Here is a 22668-nt window from a genome sequence, read left to right on the forward strand (position 1 = left end):
GAATCCCTAAGTCTTATCAGTGGCGATGTAATAGAGACAGTATAAAGTTCTAGAAATCAAAATGGTTAATGGAAATAATGTAATCCAAGATGGCGGTCATATATGATGTAATACTATATGATTGCATAATAATAATGGAATAATAGAGCATGCGAAAATTGAATCCAAAATGGCGGTTGGAATTGATGGTGACCGGATATGATGTATTCCAAGATGGGGGTGTGGTGATGTCATATATGGGAGGGCAGGTAAGGGGGATACCAACCCTTTATCCAGATATGGGAGGCTAGGTAAGGGGGATACCAACCCACTATGGGGAGAGTTGTGGATTGTTAGAATTTTTGAGGAATGGGGAAATTTATAGAGAAAAAAGGGAAATTTGGAGGGGAAAACGGGAAATTTTGAGGAAATTTGGGGGGAAATCGGGAAATTTCAGGAAATCGGTGATGATGTCATCGGTCAAAGGTCATAACAGTGATGTCAGGGGTCAAAGGTCACGAATCCTGAATCCTTATTCTCATTCCTCTGTGCTCGGACCTACATAACCTAACTACTGACGTCAACATTGGAGGAGACTTCATCAGATGTGGTACCACCAGCAGAAAAGAGCTTAATGACTACAGAGCTGGCTGTGAAGGAAACCTAGACGTGAGACGATTCGACATCGATGGAGACTTCAATCGAAGCTGATTTGACAACAAATAACGAACATCGGTGCTGTTACTGCGACAAGATTTTCAGAAACAACAACAATGCTCGACGACACGAGAAGAGCGAATGTGCCAAGAACCTATATCGTAAAATGATTGCCTGTGAAAAATGTCATAAGCAGTTTACCAGAAAAGATAATATGTAAACACACATGAATACATGCAAAGGTCCTGCTCTGTGGCAGAAAGTAAACGTTTCGGTGCAACAACGATGCATCGATGTGCATAAGAGTATGCCTGGAAATGGTACTACTGTTGCAACGCCAAAACCTGGATCAGGTCTGAAAGGCTCGTATTCATCACCACGGTATCCTTGCAGCTACTGTGATACGTGGTTCTATTTTCCTATGATGCACGAAGACATGAGCGGAGCAAATGCACGAAGAATCCTTCTCGCATGAAGTTTCGCTGTGATTAGTGCCTTAAATGGTTTACTCGAATTGACAGTTTGCGACATCATGCGAAAAAATTTAAGGTGAAGTCCGTGCACCCAATGCTGAACTACCTGCCGACATTTCGTATCCTCGCTTTAGATTGGAGACACGGAAGCGTACAACCAAAAAAACAGATTGGTAGCAACCGATTGCTATGACGTCTGAACATGGAACTAACCCAAGACTGTGTTCGGAGCATTACAAGTGAACGATAATGGCTTCTACGTGGCGCAGTCTGCATTTCGTGGAACGTTGAAAGACTGCTATTAACTAAATACGTTTAGTGAGTCGAAATATATTTGTAATTTTCTTGACGATATCAGACAGAACATAATCAATCAGCTTACTGATGACGTAGCAACAAACGGACCTTTGAAGTATAACTTGTGGTTGGACTGTTTATATGGAAAGCCATATCCGTTCGATGACAAAGTGAAGAAGTGTGCATTCAAGACATTGGCGGCAGTAATTTACAGTTCTGACGATGTGAAGCAAACTGTTAAAAACGGTATCCAGAAACTCTGTCATGAAGAGGCGGGCTATGTCTGTAAAAGTTATGGATGGACTCTGTCTAGTATTAACCGATTGGAGCTAAGAATTAGTCAATTCACGCCTATGCAGGGCTAAATATTTATAAGATTGCTGGGTTTCGCAAGTGATCCTGTAGTAAAATATAGATTATGTAATAAATATTGTGTTTGTGAAAGAACTTGAGGTGTTATATTTTCGAACCTGTCATTATTGAGGTATTTTTACATAAATATATTTTTTTGTATTGACCAGAGATAGAACCAAGTTTTGAATCAATTATTACTTGAATGAGTGAATTGTTTAATGAATTTTAGAATTTTTCCCAAATTTCTAGCATTAAACGGATTTTCAAGATGGCGGCCGTAACGCGAAATGCAATATTAATATGACCTAATATTGTGGTCGTAACGTAAAGTGTAACGATGACATCGTGCAAGATGGCGGGCGTCATGAAACATGCAACATTTATATAATCCAATATGACGACCGTAACGATAGGTGCAACAGTGGTTTTTAAGTAATATTTTATTTATTTTTTATTATTTAATTCTATTAATTTTTTAATGAATTTTAAATGTTTTCCCGATATCTTAATTGAAACATTACGGATTTTCAAGATGGCGGTCATAACGTCATACTAGGTGACGATATATACTATGACATAAGTGGCGGGGGTCAGTCTGCCACAGTTATATGGTCTGCCAGCAGCCACAGTGAAGGAAGGATTGGTTGTTATTTTTATTTTTTTGCTCTCACCGGGTTTGAACCGAGGACTCCGATCTCCGTGCCGTAAATTTATGTTTTTGATATTTTTATTAACATTTTATTAATTGAATTGTTTTCATTATAATCGGATAATAAATAAATATTTACAAGATGGCGGGCGTAACGGAGATTGCAACGGTGACGTCATAATCCAAGATGGCGGTCATATCCTTATTCCTAAAAAAATGCCTATCGGAGGCTGTAGACATGGATGCTTAAGCCGTTTTTAGGAATTTCGTGGTTTCTAAGGCAAAACGACTATTGAGGTTTTTAGAAATCTTAATTTTCGAATTTTTGTGGAAGAAAACGAGAAATTTTTCCTCAAAACAGGAATTTTTGAGTCAATTTGAGTAATTTTTGAGGAATGTTATGGAATTTTTGAGTCCAAGATGGCCGCCGTGACGTCACAATCCAAGATGGCACACCGGCACCAGGCACCACAGCCTGAAGCCTGTGCCAGTAGCCCCATTTACACACTACTCGTAAGCAGTCCTTTGCTGGGGGTGTGTTTAGGAGGCGTTGGTGAAAACAGCCCTGAGTATTTGTCAGGAGCATTAGTGCATTATTTTATATTTTAATTGATATTTAATTCCAGCATAATTTTTTTTAAAACCAAGGAAAAATATAATTCTTTATTTAACCATTGGACTTTATATTTGGTTTTATCATACTTATTAATGTTTGTAATTAATACTGTAAAGTTATCTATGGAAAAGTTTACAAATAGCTTTAACTTTCTGAGGTACTAGGATAACACAAGAATTAATGCCCGGGTAAGGATCCGAAGCCAGGATTATTGCAAATACTATTTTGTATGATAAAGTTGTTTTCATATAAATGTACATATTTACAATTATCTGTTTTTTTTTAATATTTCTGTTCCATTTATAAAAAAAATTGCTAAGTGTGTAAACTTTTTTTTTAAATTTTATAAACAATGCTATAACTACAATATTGTGTCAAGTTCAAGCATGAAGTAGGCCAATTAGATACAAAAAATTGTATGTTTTTAAGTAGGCCTGATATTTATAAATTAAGTGAATTTGTGGAAACTCTTCAGTCACAAAGAAGGAAAATGTTTTCACTGGAGCGAAGCGACGGTGGGAATACCTAGAATGTTGAAGGCGCTTTGCGCTCAGACGCACAGTCACGCCGGACAGACATCATACCTGAAACTGCTTCCACTGGGGTTTCAACACACACATTTTCCAATATCATCAATTTATTCCTCCCCTCCCTTTCCAGTTTACAACTTACAATTATTTAATTTCCAACAAACACATGAGTTCGAGCCACCATTAAACTAAAAGCAACGATTCCATCTCATAAATTTCGCTTTCTACTACAGTTATAACCTTCAGGACCTGGCCCAGTCAGGGGTGTATTTTTATTAGTGAGGCGGGATGATGAGTGTGACGCTCGCTGGTGCTTCTGGCGCGGTGTCGCCTCTGGACTGGCACGCAATCATCTCGTTGTGCATTGGGCAACTGAGAATTGAGCGGTCACCATAACATTAACAAGGCGGAAAAATGACCACAAACATGTATTACAAAGCCCTTACGTGCTTTCAAGAATCCGTACCGGATGTTTCATGCCTAAAACATATTCTGAAAATAAGCGTTTTAGCAATTTTAATTCTAATAAAAATTGAGTTTAGAAAATAAATGCAGAAAGATAACTACTCATCCACACTTAGAGTATTATGAAAGGCTTTTCGTAAACAGACACCACTCTGAGAAGTTTTCAAATTACTCTTCACACCGCATGTGTGCCCAGGTGACGGGGTGCTTTATAATATACATCGTTAATAAAGGCAGTGGTTGGCATTCTGCCATCTGGTATTCTCTTCGTTCGCTGACCAGTGAAATTATTCGTATCACGAAGCCTGTTTAGTTCTGCTATGACAACAATATAGCTTGTGGGTCATTCGTCTGCGATGTCAGGATGGGCAGCTAATCACAGGGATCCCCTCAGGGCTAGCAGCGTGTGTTCCAGTGCGCCGGAGCTGATGGTAACAACCAGGGCGGCCTGCCGTGCTTTCTTTCCTTCTGTCCAATGGGATGTTTCACTTTCAGGATGTACGGAAAAAAAGGTCCGAAAATTGACTTTCGTAGTTCGAGTTTTGTAATTTTCTTTGTAAGTGATAACATTTGCATTTGTGAGTAAATGCCAATGCTACAATATTTCAATCCGCGTGTACCCACAAATAATAAATTTTGCGTGGAATCGTGGCTTAGGTCTTTAGGGAACACTGGTAAGTAGACCAGAAAAAAAAATTAAACTGATGAAAACTTTGAGTGACATCATTCATTACGTAAGTCATATACCGATGAATTTATAATTAATTTTAAAAGTTATTGTTGGAGAACTCGGTTTTTTTTTCTGGCACCAAGGTGGACTCCAAATTTTCGTATATATTTGGGATGGCGTTATTTATTGAGTTTGGATATTGTTGCATTGAATCTTTCGTCTTATTTGCTTATGCATGGGTCACAATTTTTTCGAGTTTATTGTTGGCTAATTAGATCTTGTTAAATAGCCAAATAACTAATGGTACAGGTTATTAAAGTGCATAGATAACAGTTTGCATTATTGTACGTTGCTAAATAATAATGCAAATCACAGATTGTTTTATCATCTTTTTTCTTTGGAGAAGCCTCTCCCTTCTCCCACTTTCCCCAAAAAAATTCAAGGAGGAACCTTTGTGAGCACCCCTGGTAGAGACAGTTGTATGTCGAGAAATGTTACGGGCACTAAACAGTACTACTGCACCTTGATTTAACCTACTACATTATATGGTAACTACTCTCTGAGAAGGGCGGGATCACCGCAAACCCAGGCTTCTATAGCCATAGGGAATGGATACCCAATTTAATCGTGACTTGGAGGTGTTTGTGGAAGAGCTACAATGAATTGCTGAGACAACCAATCAGCATCACTGCCACCAAACCATCTTAATCCTTAGTATAACCTGTGGTTGGCTCAGAGAATCCCATCCCGAGAGTATCATAAGGCACTTAGCCAAAGCTATCACATCTCTGGGACCCTTAAGATAACCCAGAGAGCCTATGATTTGGCCGAGGTTTAACCAATCTCTGCTAGCTTCTAGTCTAGTAATGGAGCTGTTTCGCTGCTCACTTCGGGCTTTCTTCACTGGAGTGGGGGCCCCTTTGGCTGTGCTCTAAGCGATTTTGAGTGTGAATTGTGCTGCCAATAGTAATTTTTCGGCACAATTATAAATTTGAATTTTGAACTCTACTCTTAACAGTAATTTTATATCTTCCTCACCAGCGTGGAATCCCAGCATTAACAAGGGTCACCCCCCACTACCGCCTGGATTTTTCATGCACTTGCAGGCCTATATGGTCAGGTAGCCCTTGAGGTAGTGCGGTGACTGTCCCGGTCCAAGACACAGGGGATGCCTGGGAAACTGGTCCCATAGAACCAGCCCCTCGGATACCCCACTGGCTTCAGCACCCCAGATTTTACATCAATGTGTGCACAGACTAGCAATTGCGATTAGTTTTGCACATTGAGCCAAGTCTTTTGGGACCCAACAGCTTGAGGGCCCAGTTAAAGTTTTCGAACGTTTGGCCATTGTCAGTAGAGACGCCTTTTACACCACTACAGATATCTCTTTCCGAGGAATCCCCAGCAGAGCTTACTTTGGTAAACATTCTTGGTACCAAGCTGAGGTACTGAGTGAGTTGCCTTGGCGTGGAGATGCTATATGTTCGCACCCATGCATCCTTTCTGTGAGTATGTTGGATTCTGCAACGGATACTAGTGCTAGCAAATGATCCGACACTGCAAGCGGCAAGCATATTATCGCCATGATTCAGGCTCACTCCCAAATCACCCACTCACATGAGCATGTTATTCGGCTATCTCCGCTTGCCGATATTAACATAACTGGACCCTAGTGTGTGCACCACCGGGTATAACTGGGCAACAACAGTTGTTTAACAGTCCAGCACTTTTTAAGAGACTCAGTACTGGCGCCATCAGTCAGGCACTGGGAACATCCATCCTTTACATCAAGAGGACCCCTAACATGGTGTTAATATGAGGGGAGGGAGCTGAACCTTCGGCTGACCAATCCTACAGCCAGCACCAACCCATTGTACTATCCATTATACCCATCAAAAGCTGGCCACACCTTCTCTGATCCAACCTCATCCAGAACAGAAGAGAATGTGGGTGATAATTCAACCGCTATACTGAAGGAGATAAACTCCTTATAATCACAATCGGGTAAGCTGTTAGAGCCCCGGATATAACGAGTGGCTGAGGCAACTCATTACAACACCGTCATCACCAAGCAACCCCTAGCTAACTCAGTTAACCAAATAATTGATTGTGTCCTTGACCCTAGGGTCTCAATACTCAGATGAGCAGATTATTCAACAAAATGCTGCAATTGTTTTATATTCTGGATTTAACTGGAATATACTCCTGTGAAGGCAGAATCCACCCAACATTAGAGCCATCGGAAAATGGATATGCCATTTCGTCGTAACATGGAAATAATTAGGAGAAGTTACAACGAGTGACCGAGGCTACATATTCCGAGGAATAACACCACCCTATGAGTATCACAAGTTAATTATCCAAGTCTATCACATCTTGGACCCCTCACAAAACTCAGAGAGCCTGTAATCTGGCAGTAATCTATTTATACCTATTCTAGCTTTCCAGGCTAGTACCAGAGCTGTTTCGCTGCTCACTGCGTCCGGTTTTCAACAGGGTAGGGATCCATCTGGACGAGCTCTAAGCGGTCAGAACGACCATCTGCTGGTGCATGACCTCACTCTGTGACCTCAGCTGGTACTGAAAACCTCAACGGAGTTTCATAATTCAGGACGGGTCACCTTGTACTACTGCCTAAACCTTTTAAGTACCTGCGGTCTTGTATAGTCTGTTAGTCCGTAAACTAATACGGTAACTGCCACAGTCTACGATGCATGATATACCTCGGAAACTAGTCCCGTGGGGCCAGCCACTCATACACTCCCTTAGCTCCGGTGCCTCAGAGCAAACAGCACGGGCACCTAGTTCAATGCTTTCGCTTCACTTGATTTATAACGCGCGAGTTCCTGAACTCTTGAGGGCCGGCATGTACTCCCCGAGAGGGGATGAATGCGACGGAGCAAGGCGTGGCCCCAAATGGCGACGGAAACAGATACGCTGTTTCATCGCAGCCCAGAGGCGTCGATGGAGGCAATGTCGAGAGGCTGAAGTCACCTATACCAACATCGGCACTAACTCTCCGATGCCGTTCAGCAAACTAGTGGCTTCCTCCCTGGCAAGTCCCCTAGCGAGGAACCACGTGTGCCTATCCGAGTCTATAGGTTTCTGTAAACCCCCACAGGATATACCGAATGGTGCCCACAGAAAGCCCATAATCCGACCAGGTTCCTATCCAAACCTTTACTACACTCCAGGCTTGTGCCGGAGCAGATTAATGCTGCTAACGAGTCCACCTGTTTCAGATTGGGTATCCTAGGGCTTGCCGGTAAAGCTCTGAGAGCCCACTTAACTTAACCGTAGCCGACCGCAGCCGACACAATATACTTGCCAACTTGGCAAGAACACCATCAGAAAGATTTGAAAAAAAAAAAAAAATGCTAAAATCATTAGCGATGTGAAAGACGGACCATAAGTAAAGCAACATCCTTAACACATCAATAGTTTAATGGATGCATACCTGTAAAAATATACTTAATACTTGAAGAACTAATTAAAGTATACTTAAAAAAACGAAAGAAAACCAGGGCTAATCGATTCAAATATAGGTGAATTTACCAATAGATATGATCCTTTAATTTTGATTACAATTAATATTATTAAAAACGTCACATGCATGTACACAAGTTCAACAAAAAAAAAGTATGTGGAGTCTATATTCAAATATATATATTAATATTCTTACCTTTTCCGTAAATAAAATATTATTCCGAAAATAATTCTTTTGAACTCTAAAGAAATTCATATATTTACCCTGCAAACAGCGTTTCTAAATTCTTACTGTTTTTTGAGAAATTGCCGTTTATTGGTTCCCGATGCCATTTCTTTGAATATAGCAGCAGTTTTTTTTGGACCCGTAAGTATACTTTTTTTGTGTCTGAAGTCAGAAACATTTTCGGGAACAAATTTTCAGTGTGATCTGCTAAACTAAACGAATTGTTATGTTCTATTAAAAAACTGGTGAAATAGCATTCCACTTGAATCACAACCGTGGTACTGGCACAGACTAAACAATTGGTAACAGAAGCGACAAGATGTGGCTTTATCCTTGGTTTGTGCGTACCAACACTCTGATTGGCCAGTTACTCTCGGGGCGTACACGAATGTAAATAAACGATGTTTTCCTATTGAAAGTAAGGGGTTTATGATTTAATTAATAGTTTGTGTGGTAGTAAATACAATAATTCGTCGTAATTTCACAAATATGTTTGAATTCATAGTACTTAGTATCCATGCGTGATTCCATTCAACATTATTCTTTTGTATTGGAATAAATAAGCTAGTTCATGCGCATTCTAGCCTTGTGAAATTTATTTCAGAAAGCATGCATAATTTTTGGTGAAACTTGTCCACATGTTATTAAATAATGATTGAAAGCCAGTAGGTGTCTTCTTGTCCGTCATTTCGTTTGATGGAAAGAATGCGTGATATTTGTGTAACTCTCTGTGCTTGCTGCCATGCAACGTGTCTCGATGCCTCTTTTTTTTGCCTCAATGCACCTAAGGCTACAGCAATTAAAATGTAGTGTGATTTTTGTCTATAATTTAATATGCCATTTATATTACAAATGCCCCACTTTACATACGTGTGATTTATTTTCCTGTAGGCCTAATGCAATATTGTTGAGAGTGAATTCCTTTAAGTCGTTGCTTTTAATTGGCCCCTACGTTATGTAATTAACACGTAGCAAACATGTATTTACATACTTATAATATAATAAACGTTGTAAATGCACATCGTATCTTTTTTTAATGTAGGCCTAAATAGCTACTTACGTTTTTTTGCTTGTTAACTAAGTGGAATCTCATAACACAAATTAATTTAACATTTAAGTTAACTTAACCATTTTCTTATTGACACTAACTGAAGAAACTTTCACGTCTGTAAATTTTAGCTCTTAATGGGAGGACAACATATCATTATGACATTTTGTTTAGCTTATTTTGTCCATCTTGTCAGATCTTCTGTGTGTACACGTTTGTACAAAGATATTAGACGTAAATACAAAACACAAAAAAAAAAAACCCCTTGCATAATGTTAATAAGTGTACGCAAATGTGAAGATTACATAATTTCCTGTCAATTACTATAAATAATGCAGTAGAAATATATACCAGTAATTAATAGTTTGTAATCGTTCCTAGCCACAAAGACACCATTTCATGATATGTTCTGTACAAGGTTCGCTGGAAGCATCCTAGTGACCTGTTCTAGTAATTTACCATGCAGGCAGTTGGAAAGTTTATCTGGAGTAGGCTAACCTGTCACGCAAATCTTGTTACTACACTTAAAATACAAGAGTAAATGTATTTGTAGAATTGAACACCATTGAGGACTTTACAGCAATTCATTATCTCAATAATAATAATATTGGAAAAAAATTCAATAATTATAGATTTAATATTACAGAGTATAGTGTATATAAATTGGACTTAAAATATAAGGAAGGTAGTTCCTTGTGGATAAATAAATAGGAAATTCACACAACACTTTGTGCCTTAAGGAAGTTATGTGCTTTTGAAACTCAAATTTTAAAAATGCCGTGTCCTACCATACACAGGTTTAGAAAAATTGAAACATTGCTTTATATTGTAGGGATATTCTGATTCACAGTAAATAGTAAGTACGTAAGTATTTATTTCCTCTTATGTTTTACAACTGGCATTACAATCCCTTAAAATAAACGGGAAAAAATTGCAAAACATTTCACGAACTCCACATTGACTTACGTCATGTATACCTTTGAATATAAAAAAAACACGCACAAATAAAATAAACTCAAAAATACATAATTGCAAGTACACGCTTAAATCATTTACAATGCCTGAATTCACTCGCAATCACTAACTAATACAGTACTTAATTCAAATCCGACTAAACTGCTATCCCGGCATTGGCAAAACGCGCCCCGAGAAGATGGCGACCGAAAAGTAAACAAACTTTGTGCGAGTTCGGGATTAAATCCACTCTGTCGCTTCTGTTACCAATTGTTTATTCTGGGGTACTGGTATGGCTCGTAGAAAATAAACTGTTGATTTTTTTTTCTCGGCTGATTTTACATTACTAACGTGTTTCAAGCACTTCACGTTATAAGAAACATAATTCTTTTCGTCATGTAAAACATTTAAATCACAACGGCGATATAAGCAATATCCTAATGAGCTAGTTAGCATATATTTTTGGTTGATCTTTCTTTTATGTTCTATAGCAAATGGGTTTCCACGCTATTTATAATTCTAAATCAAATGCACGAATAATTCATAAAGAACTTTGATGTGACCTAGTTTCGGACAAAAAGCTTAGGTTCTTTTACAATGGTATTTTTTATTTAGATTTATTTCACGCTTTTAAAAGTAAAAGTGTACTCTTAAAAAAACTGTTAAAAACAGAAAATTAGGTAAATTCATTTACTATAAATAAGTGGAATTTCACTGATATTCAGTAGTTTGAAGCAGCTTCTTATTTGGAAATGAATTTTGTGAATGATCTCAAATTTAAATATCCTGGTTTTAGCTACACATATGTGACCACTGTATAATAAACGGAAATCTATAAAGCCAGAATATATTTTTAAATAATGCCTCTTTCAAGTCATTTATCAGGCCAAGGATGTCTCTAACAAAATGAATGGGTGGCGTAAAGATCCACTCTTTGGCATTATCTGAATGTCAACCAGGATGCGCATGTTTGATGTTTGCTAAAGAAAATTAATGATTATTATTTGTAAGATAAGTAGAACATTTAGAGTAGTGATCACGAAGAAATTATCCTTTTTGGTTTGCCCTAGTCCCTTTTTCGACTAATAGATCACAGCGGCAATTTAGTTCTACGGAATCATTAGATCAATCGGTTTGGCATCGAAGCTGTCGTAATGTTCCTTTTGAATCGTTGTACATTGTACGCTGATGTTCTAAGGCTCACGGTAACCATTCAGTTGACGAATGGCTACTGTGACCTCAATTTACTTCTTGGGAAAGTATATGTGTCAGTGGTACCATTACCACTCACCCTTGGGCAATATGATTACATGTGAATTTGGTCTAGGAAATGGTCTACAATCATTCGTCCTTAAGGGGTGATAGAAACACGGTCATTGGTTTATCGCAAAAATGACTCTTTATTCTGAAGGGGTAGTGTCAATATCAGCTTTCAAAGGAGGAAACGTTTCATACAGCACTTCTTTCAAAGGAACTTGTTGTGGAGGAAACGGTGGTAGTTGAAGCTTATAGTAGATAAGGGGACCAGAACTCTTGTTTTTCTTGTGTGGAGATACCACTGGCAGCTGTTCGGAAGGATGAGTCTCATTCACATCTTCCCTCGGAAATGATGTTGATGATTGCAGCGGTTCAAGAGAATAAGTCTCAACGACCTCTTTCTTCGCAGGCAATGTCGATACATGTAGGTATTCAGAAGGATACTTCTCAAAGGGCTCTTCCTGCAGAGATGATGGTGACTCATGCAGCTGTTCCGGAGGATATGTTTCATAGACCTCTTCCTTCAAAGGTGATGGAAACTCTTGTAGCTGCTCGGGAGGATAAGCATCAAAGGCCCCTTCCCTTGAAGATGATGTTGATGCTTGCAGCTGTTCAAGAGAATAAGTCTCAAAGACCTCTTTCTTCGGAGACAATGTCGATACATGTAGGTATACAGAGGCCTCTTCCTGCAGAGATGATGGTGACTCATGCAGCTGTTCTGGAGGATATGTTTCATAGACCTCTTCCTTCAAAGGTGTATGAAACTCTTGCAGCTGCTCGGGAGGATAAGCATCAAGACCCCTTTCCCTTGAAGATGATGTTGATGCTTGCAGCTGTTCAAGAGGATAAGTCTCGTAGACCTCTTTCCTCAAATGTGATCGCGAATCTTGCATGAGCTCGGGAGGATAGGTGTCAAAAGTCTCTTCCCACGGGGATAATGGTGCTTCATGCATCTCGGGAGGATATGTCTCATAGACATATTCCCTCAAATATAATGGTGAGTCTTGCAGCTGCTCGGAAGGATAAGCATCAACAGCCCTTTCCCTTGAAGATGATGTTGATGCTTGCAGCTGTTCAAGAGGATAAGTCTCGTAGACCTCTTCCTTCAAAGATGATGGTGAATCTTGCAGCTGTTCAGAAGGATAATTTTCAAAGGCCTCTTCCCTTGGCGATGATGGTGACTCTTGCAGCTGCTCGTGGGGATAGGTCTCACATACATTTTTCCTCGGAAACGATGTGTCTACTACCAGTTGTTCAAGAGAATAAAATTCAAAGGCCTCTTCCCTCGGAGAAAATGGCGATTTTTGTCGGTGTTCGGGAGGGTAAACATTAAACACCTCCCCCACTTCTCTCAGATAAGTAAGCTGGATGTTTCGGTGATGAGTGATGCCGTGGAGCCAATAGGGCGTAATAGAAGCCAAAACTAACCACGTCCTTTGCAGTAACCTAAGGCCAGAGATGCTGGCTGTCATAACTGCTGATAAGGTTGATTTCATAAAGCTGGTTTTCTGAAACACACATGCATAAGTTGCATTATGAATACAAAACTGTTACTGTCATCATACATTATTATGGACCTTACTTAGTTGAGAAAAACCGATAACTGATTCGTGAGTCACGAGAATGGTCCGGGGAGTGCTTCAAAAATAAATAAAAGCAAGCAGTAAGTTAAATCCTCAGATTTGTGAACATTTTAGTGTGAATCAACTTAAACGCTAATGAATTTATCCAGTTGGCGAAAATCACTATTTTCCTGTTAAAACTTGAATTAAATAACATTGATGTGTGTAATAACAAACTAAATGGGGATATAATTTAACTTAATGCCTAAAACATATATATTCTTCTAATTATCACTTGTTTTAGATTCTTCCCGTCAAAACAAGCTACAGCACTGGACCCAGTAGTGTTTTGACTTGGTAAACAAAGCATATTAAAACGTTAAATAACATTCGAACCATTGCTTTTATAGTCATGTCATTTCAAGCATTATCACAAGCAAATAATAATAATTGGCTTTACATCCGGAAAATAAGCTGAGTGAACCATAATGAATACCATTTAAGCTACGTATTAGTGCGTGAAATTTACCTGACTAGAAATACTTCAGCGTGACAAGCATAAGCAAAACAATGTCACCTGATACGGCTTGCAAGTGATGAGTTAGTATGATTTATCGCGAAAATGATTAAAGATAGCTTAATTTTACAGAAATCTTACGGGCCAAGTAATTTGACAAAATTTCTGTAGCTTCTTCTTAATCCCCGGGTTGGAATAATTTTTAACAGAATGCCTTAATTTTCAAATGCGTAAAGTTCTATCAAAAGTAGTACAGAGGATAGTGGAACTTACGTAAAATAATAGACTCGCTTTCTGGAGGAATCGGGTTTGAATACTAAAAAAAAAATTCTGATTTAGGTTTTACAAAGTTTTCCTGAAGTCACTCGAAACAAATCCTAGAATTGTTTTTTTTACTATAGGCCAATGCCGATTACTTTCCCCTGCTTCCCTGACTTGCATTGTGTTTGTCTGTTTGCAATGACCTCTTTGTTGACGAGAGAAGAACCAAAATAAACGAAATAATAAAGTAAATACAACTTTTAATTGTAGAGGTACCGATTTTCATTGGCCCAGTCATCAGCAGGAAGACTATAAATACTAGTTAATCAAAAATGAAACTTTGTTAACATGAACCAGTATTCTGATCTCAATCACGCAGTAAAACTAATATGTTGAATAGGCTCTACCACTTTCTCTACTCACAAAAAAGAAATAACGCAGCTCCGTTTGGCGCCTTGCGGCAAACGATAATTAGTGATCTTCGCATCCGTGCGCGGTTATCTGACTAACTTTGGATCTATAACCAGGGTATGAAAGGCTAAGGATAGTGAGACCTGGATGACAACATAATAGAGCTCCCAAATTTGATCCTTGGAGGTCTGACGTGGATTGCGTTGGTGATAAACTAGTGGTGCCATCATCTTCAGATCCCATGCTTTGCTAAAAATATTCCTGGTTGGTATATCTGGCTGTGTTCCTCGTTACACCAAACTCACTTCGGGAATATAGAAGTGTAGCGATCAGATATTTCAAGTACTCTCACTGACAAAAAAAAATTTGTTTGATATAAACAGTCGAGTTTACGAAACCGTTTGTTGGGTCAAGTATATATTCCCTTCTAAAATTACAACAAAAAAATATAATTATTTCATAGGCTTTAGCTACGTTGTTCACCAACATTTCGTTTGATATTTCAGCTCTCATCATCAGGGTAAAAGTCTCCTGAGACACCTCGCCACGAATATTTTATTTAAGTTTAAAAACTTTTCTTTCAGTTTAGAGGATTCGGATCTAGGTTCATCGAAAGTGCAAATGTGGGGCACATTGTCGTTAGCCGACAATATCTTCTTAATGTTCTCCAAGCACAGCGTCCCAAGGACATAAATCATTCCATTCTACATCCAGGGATGTCAGGCACCTGTTGGTTCTTTTTTAATAAGCTTTTATTAGCTTCATACGTATGTATGTTAGTATGTAATGGAAACTTTGAACATGATTTTGTCCTCCTTCAAAACGTCGGATTAACTTGAAACTTGGCGTACTTATCAAGGACCGATGACAGTTATATATTTTGAACCCGTTATCCTTACTAGGATAATCAGGGTTAGCGATTTTTTTTCCTTACTGGTATAGTGTCTTTGCGCCAAGACCAAGAAGGGAAACTACCAGGCGTGCCGATCACCTATTTCTCGGATAAGTTACCGACTTTGAATAAGATGAAATTTTTGGAGAGGAAACCTGAGAACCAGCTATCTCATCCAAGGGAGGCAGCAGGCGCCCAAATTGCTAATTTTTCGGATAAGTTAACGACTTAGAATTATACATGAATGACTTCCCGATTTTATTTAAAAATCTACGATTTTCATATTAGGATATTGAAAATATTGTGTACTATAGTTCTTCAACACACTATATCGAATATATATTTTAAAAACAGCCAATATTTACTCAAACTCATTATAAAAGTAAATTGATGTAATAAAGAAAAGTAACTAAAAAATGAAAAATAAATAATAGTTGAAAAAACTAAAAAAAGATGCTTTTATAGAAAATCCAACTAAAAAAAAATTTAATAGCATAAAAAATAAAATATACTCTTTTATAGAAAATCCCACAAAAAAATAGAAAATAAATTTTATTAAATTTGTGTTAAGAATAGTGTAAATAAGAAAAAAAAATCTTATTTATTGCAAAAAAAGCGTGGGGTGCTATTCAAGATATTATCAAATGATAATTATTCTACGCATATCTGTCAATAATATATTTATAACTAATGACACCATGCACCCCATGTTTTTTTGCAATAAAATACATTTTTTTATTATTTACACTATTCTTAACTCAAATTTATTAATGTTTATTTTCTTTTTTTTGTTGCATTTAATATAAAGGCGTATATTTTAGTTTGTTAAAACTATTATTATTCACTCGTAAGTCATTGAGAATGTGTACCTTGCCATTGGTTTCACCCTCGTGATAATTATAGTTATTATTATACTCACCCGTGACTCCTGGGGATACTGTGGGTTGTCACTGTCGGCATCGGCGGGAGCGAAGGCATCAGGGATGGAAAACGCTTCCAAATCCTGCATCGGAGGTGAAAGCACCGCTTGATCCTGGTCGCATGTGGCCTCTACTTCCGTCTCTTCTACGTGATGGATAGGAGACTGGTAATCAGCGAATAACCCCTTAACGTAATCCACCTGTGGAGCCGTTGAATACAAGAGCATATGGTGGTGGCAGGTCACCAGTTCCCTTTTTTCCAGGTGCAGCTGGTCATGGATGGACATCAGCACCGCCTTTTCGTCCAGAGGAGCAGAAGTGGACATCATCTGCTCGCGAGAAGAGGCAAGTGAGCAGTCGTGCAGCTGAGGTGTTGATGCACTCTGCATCTGTTCACGAGTCGACGCAAGCAACATCTCTTCCATCAGAGAAACGGGTGAAAACTGTTGTTGTTGTTGGGAAGATGCTAGTGACCCATCACGCAGCAGGGCACTGCTAGAAGACGGCACGCCCTGTTCCTTCAGATGCAACTGGTGGTCGGCGGGTATGATCACGACCTCCTCCAGGCCGTGGTCGGGCCGACTGGCGGGGCAGCCCCGGCCGGCGCAGGAGGCCAGCATGCGCCACAACTGGCGCAGCAACCACAGCACGGTGACCAGCAGAGGGAGGCTGACCAAGCCGACCAGCACGTAGACCATCTGCAACACGATACACGCTTCATCAACACCACTGACTCAGGTCTTAATGACCTTGTGAACGTAGTGGGAAATATTGCCGGTGTGAACTGCTGGTGTTGTTTCTCACACCAATGTGTGAATTAAAGTAACTTAAGTACATAGGGAAAAAACTTTCCTGGACTATTGCAAAATATTCTTTTGGAAACCAGTTGCCAAGAAATAGTTTTGAATACTACAAATAATATATTGCAACCTTGTTCACCACATGACTATGGTTATTTTTGCATACATGAAATACATTTTTTTCTAGATAATACTGAATATTTCTTACAAAAATTTACACATAATTTTATTGAAGTTATATTTCTAATGTGACTTCCAACAAGGTTGCGTTAAACGTTTAACGCTCCTGGGGAGGGGGAATAGAAAGAGACAGAGCGAGAGTGAATGTGTGGCACTCGAACGCGCTATTGTAAGGAACTAAGTAGAGAGAAAGAAAAAAATAAAGCTCCTGACAGTTTGTAGTGTCGCCATATTTGTTTCAATTTTCAATACCCTTTTTGTATACTACAATTTAAATTGCAGAAAAAAATCATGTTTCATAGACACATAAATAGTGAGTGTGTGTCATTTCTCTATGTCCACGAGGTCTCGTCGCGTCAATTTTCTCTTTGGGGCGAACCCGTCCGCTTAATTAAATAAACAGCTTTTATCGTTGAAGGATTTCATGATTTATTTTAGTTTGATTTGATGCAATATGATTTCACTAAAGATAAATTTCTACCCCTTCCTATTTTCATTTCCACATTACTAAGTTTCACTTCTTCCATGCGGAGGGACTCCACACAATATTTTTTTTCCTTTAAAATATTAAATAATCAATACTAAATATTTAAAATTAAGAATCTTATAATATTTAGTGCAAATTATGTCATATCTTTATTATTCTGTAAATTAATTTATTTAATTTTTCAAATTTAAAATGAACTTTATTGACTTTACTGACTGTGTTTCCAGTTTTAACTGCGCACATAAAGAAGCGTAACAAAACAAAACAAAGTATAATTATTGAATAATCGGTTGTCTGTACTATGGTTTAAAAATTATGCTACAATAAAAAATCAAATAAATATACAATTATGTGCCGATTTTCGAGAGAAATATTTAGAATTATCTGAAAAACTTATTTCATACATGAAAAAAATACCCATAGCAATTAAAAAAACATTTATTGGAACTGGTTCCCAAAGGAACCTTTTGTAAAAGTACAGCCTTTTTTTTATCTCTGTAGGTGAGAAATGGAGATCGTGGAGCAGCATCTGGCCTTGGTGTGAAACTCCTCCAAATTGTGAAAATTCCTTCTCCAAACAAGCCGGGTTTGGAACGAATAATATCTTAGCGAGAGGCGAGGCATGCTTTTATCACGTGCAAATTTTTTGATTATAATTTAAATAATATTCACGTAAAATGTCTGTTAAAATATTATAAATTTTTCCATTCTAGTCATTATTTATTTAATTTTTATCAACAGTTCGCAGCCCCATTCCAAGCCAATAAATAATCAACACATGCAGGTTACTAGTTTTAGTACATAAAACAATAATTCTGCTTCTAACCACGAAAGGATATAACATTTCTGTACTGAAAGTTCTATCAATTTAACAATTTGAATCCAGGAGCATGTGGCGTAAAGGTTCGTCATTGACTGGTGCTGTCGTACAATCAAGAAATTTTGCTTCCTGCAACTCATAGTGCTTTGTACATCTGAATTTTAATGCAGTATTTGTTTGTTATTTCATTACTAGTGGGTATGATTTTTCTGACATTTAATAGATATTTAACAACAAATTGTGAGCGAGTCTTTTATTACTCGCCAAAGATGTATAACATCTAATCTTAGTAACGAGAAAATTCACGTGTTCTTGTGTTTAAAATACACTTATGATATGAAACTCGCACACGAAGTTTAACGTGCAAATCTTCTTAATATTGTTAAGCGTAATAAACATACGAATATTATTTTTTTTTTTAAATTCTGGAAGCGAATCAAGCGTAGTTTCCGCACACGCCGCTAGAATTCGTTGCTAGAGCAGCTACGTGGACAACCGAATTATGCGATTTGCAGAGCGAAATGTTAACCTATACAAAGAAACGGCTCCGATAGATGCGAAACAAAATTTAAAAAATTACTAAACTCAGGCTGATTTTCGACAACGAATTTTATTACCATAATAAAAGGCCCATTTTGTTAAAATTCTTTAAACAGTTAACACTATAAAGTTTCTTTTTTGCTTTGTTAAATTTGGTTCCCGTTATTCGCCACAAATGTCAGCAACGTGGTTACACATATCCGTTCCATGCGACTTCCGATTCAAGTAATTACTCCTAGTAAATACAGTATACCGAGAGCTAAGATACACATTAAAAGTGTGTGTTCGGTTCACATCGGTCTACATTGACAGTGCTGTTGGCAAATGGCGAGTACGGGCGCAGGCGGGTCAGCTCAGTCTCTGTGACTCATGTCCGGGGGGGAAACAGCACGCGGCTCTGACACGGAAACTGACTGACAAATCTCGTTTGTGTAGTTTCATTTAATTATTTGGTTGTCTTATTTTATTTATAAATATCAAATCGTTCATTTGCTAACGCAAGTTCCCCGTGAGATTCTCTAGCTTTTTTTCTTCACGTGCTATTTTTTTCAAATGCTTTACTCCAGACTTATTCACCCATGTAATATAACTTGGCATCCAAATATGACTTGCACTGCACATTTTTTTTGTAAACGAAAAAATAAATATTCATGTAAAAATTACAAATATCCGTAAATTTAAACATTTACACGGAAAAAGCTGTATCACTGCCAAATAGTGTTCTTAGTAATACTGGGTTCGTATTCTTACCCGGGAATTTATGCTTTGCGTTGCCCCAATACCTTCATTAGCTAGAGGTATTTTAAACCAATCTCTGAATAGCTTTCCAGTATTAACTGCGCGCATGGAAATATTACAATTGTGGAACATTAGATATTCTTTTCCATGGTTAGAAATAAACAAAACATTATTCCATCTACATTCACGACATCTTGCTTGTGAACTGGTTTCTTAAGGAATATATTGTAAAAGTTCAGAAATATTTTTAAAATCTGCGCAGCGCTCAAAACTAGGAGAACACGCCGGCCGCGATGTCGAGCACGGATGTTCCTTCGATGTTGATCACACTGACAGAGCTGACGCGACACGTCAGCTGCCTCACGGAACTGGTGTCCGGTGCACGTGGACGGTTGTGCTGCCCTGGTCCGCCCGCGCCGGGACGACCTTGGGCTCGAGGTCCGCTCGTCGCACCACCAGCCGGCCGGGGTCGCTCACCAGTGTCCGGGCAGTGTGCACAGGACATCCCGGGGCCAGCAGCTCAGTACTCACCCCCGCTCCCCCGCTGACCCGCGGGCTGGCAGCGCCAGGGTGCTCCACCACCGGACTCCCGCTGAAACAATGCTTCCGACCTCAGGGGCGAGGCATTTCCGTAGTTCGGGCGCGGTGGGAAACCACACACAGAGAAAAAATATTTCCCTGTACTTTCACAAATGATTCCTTTGGCAACCAGTAGTATATAATAGGGGCAGCTGGGACAGGCTTCCGGCTGTAGAGCCGGGAGCCGGTTTCCGCCATCTTGGATTGTGACGTCACGGCGGCCATCTTGGATGAGTGTAACGGTACAGCGTAACGGGACCAGTAGGACATTGACCTTTGACCCTCAAAATTCCCAAAAAGTGGGCAAAATTTGCCCAAAAATCCTCAAAACTCGCCAAAATTTCCATTTATGTGGAAAAAAATTCCGCCAAAAAATCTCAAAAAATTCCACAAATTACAAATTTCTCTTTTCGAGGGAAAAATTTCCCGTTTCGAGGGAAAAATTCCCGTTTTTAGTCCATAAAAATCCCAGCGGCTGAAAATTCCTAAAACTGGCTTAAAACTCCTAAGAGATAGCCGCTTATAAGCCATTTGTAGGAATATGGATACCATGACCGCCATCTTGGATGATGACGTCACCGATGTAATTTCCGTTACGCCCGCCATCTTTAAAATCTTTATTTTTTATCCGATTTTAATGAAAAAAAAATTAAAATTTATAAAAAAAATTAAATAATAAAATTTTAATAATGTTTTTATAAAAAACAAACATTTACGACACGCAGTTCGGAGTCCTCGGTTCGAACCCGGTGAGGGCAAAAATAAATAAAAATTGCGACCGATCCTTCCCCCGTGGTGGATGCTGGCAGACTGACTCCCACCACTTTTTTTTCAAAGCATATATAACATCATCTAGTATGACGTCATGTCCGCCATCTTGTCTTCGATGCTGGAAGCCATCATCATCATTGTATCGACGACTAGAGTGTGCTGATGACATGTTAGTTTAATTCTTATCGGCTAGGGTGCAGTAATCAATTATTGCTGTGACACCCGCCATCTTGAAATTTGGACGCCATCTTGAAAATCCGTAATAATGTAGCTATAAAAGCAGGAAAAAATCCAAAATTCATTAAATAAATCACTCATTAATTTACATATTGATTCGACCAGTTTCAGTCCTTGGTTGGAGCCATTTGGAGCTGTTGGAGCTAAGAAGTAGTCAAGTACTCGTGTAGACTTGTAGTCCTGTATTCTCGCAGTCTCGTAAACTTATGTTCTAGAAGCTTCGTAGATCCATGGAACTGAGGAAAGCTGGCTACATACAATAATGGTTTGTTTTACTTGCATTTGTATAATGTAAAGAAATAAAATAAATAATTTAAATTATAAGAACTTAATGTTTTTATTTCTTGTATTCTGATTTCTAAGACTTAGATCTCGTAACTTGTGCTTCCTTTTTGCCTTTTTTTGTTGATGGAGCTTCCAAGTGTGCTGCCTTTTCGTTGTCGGTGCTTCCAAATGTGCTGCCTTTTCGTTGTCGGTGCTTCCAAATGGGCTGCCTTTTCGTTGTCGGTGCTTCCGAATGTGCTGCCTTTTCGTTGTCGGTGCTTCCAAATGTGCTGCATTTCGTTGTCGGTGCTTCCAAATGTGCTGCCTTTTCGTTGTCGGTGCTTACAAATGTGGTGCCTTTTTTTTGATGGTGCTTCTATTTTTAATGTTGTTTTGACTCTAGTATTATAGTAAATTGTTCTTGATTTGACTTGCGCATTATTCCATCCGGTGCATGTATATAAGCGAGTCCTAGACAGCAGGTCGCTCAGTTTGTTACTGTCGTCGACGGTGTAAGGATCACCTAGATTATTTCATCTAGTGCATAAGTCGTGTAATTGCCTGTTCTTGAGACTTCGATGGCATCTTTACCGACTTTAACGTCGAACTCGATGGAGGTTGTACCATCGACTGCGGGAACCATGACGTCAGCGCCGACGATGTTGGAGCAGATTCCGTTGACAACGACTACGACGTCAACATTGGAGGAGATTTCAACAGATGTGATACCACCAGCAGAAGATAGATTAATGACTACAGAGCTGGATGTGCAGGAAACCACGACGATAGACGATACGACCTCGATGGAGACTTCAATGGATGCTGATTTGACAACTAGCGAACATCGGTGCTGTTACTGCGACAAGATTTTCTCAAACAACAGCAATTCTCGACGACACGAGAGGAGCGAATGTGCCAAGAACCTATATCGTAAAATGTTTGTTTGTGAGAAATGTCATAAGCAGTTTGCCAGAAAAGATAATATGAAAACGCACATGAAGGCATGCAAAGGTCCTGCTGTGCGGCAG

The sequence above is a fragment of the Bacillus rossius genome, chromosome 6 (genome assembly GCF_032445375.1).
Source record: "Bacillus rossius redtenbacheri isolate Brsri chromosome 6, Brsri_v3, whole genome shotgun sequence".
NCBI classification, from domain to species: domain Eukaryota; kingdom Metazoa; phylum Arthropoda; class Insecta; order Phasmatodea; family Bacillidae; genus Bacillus; species Bacillus rossius.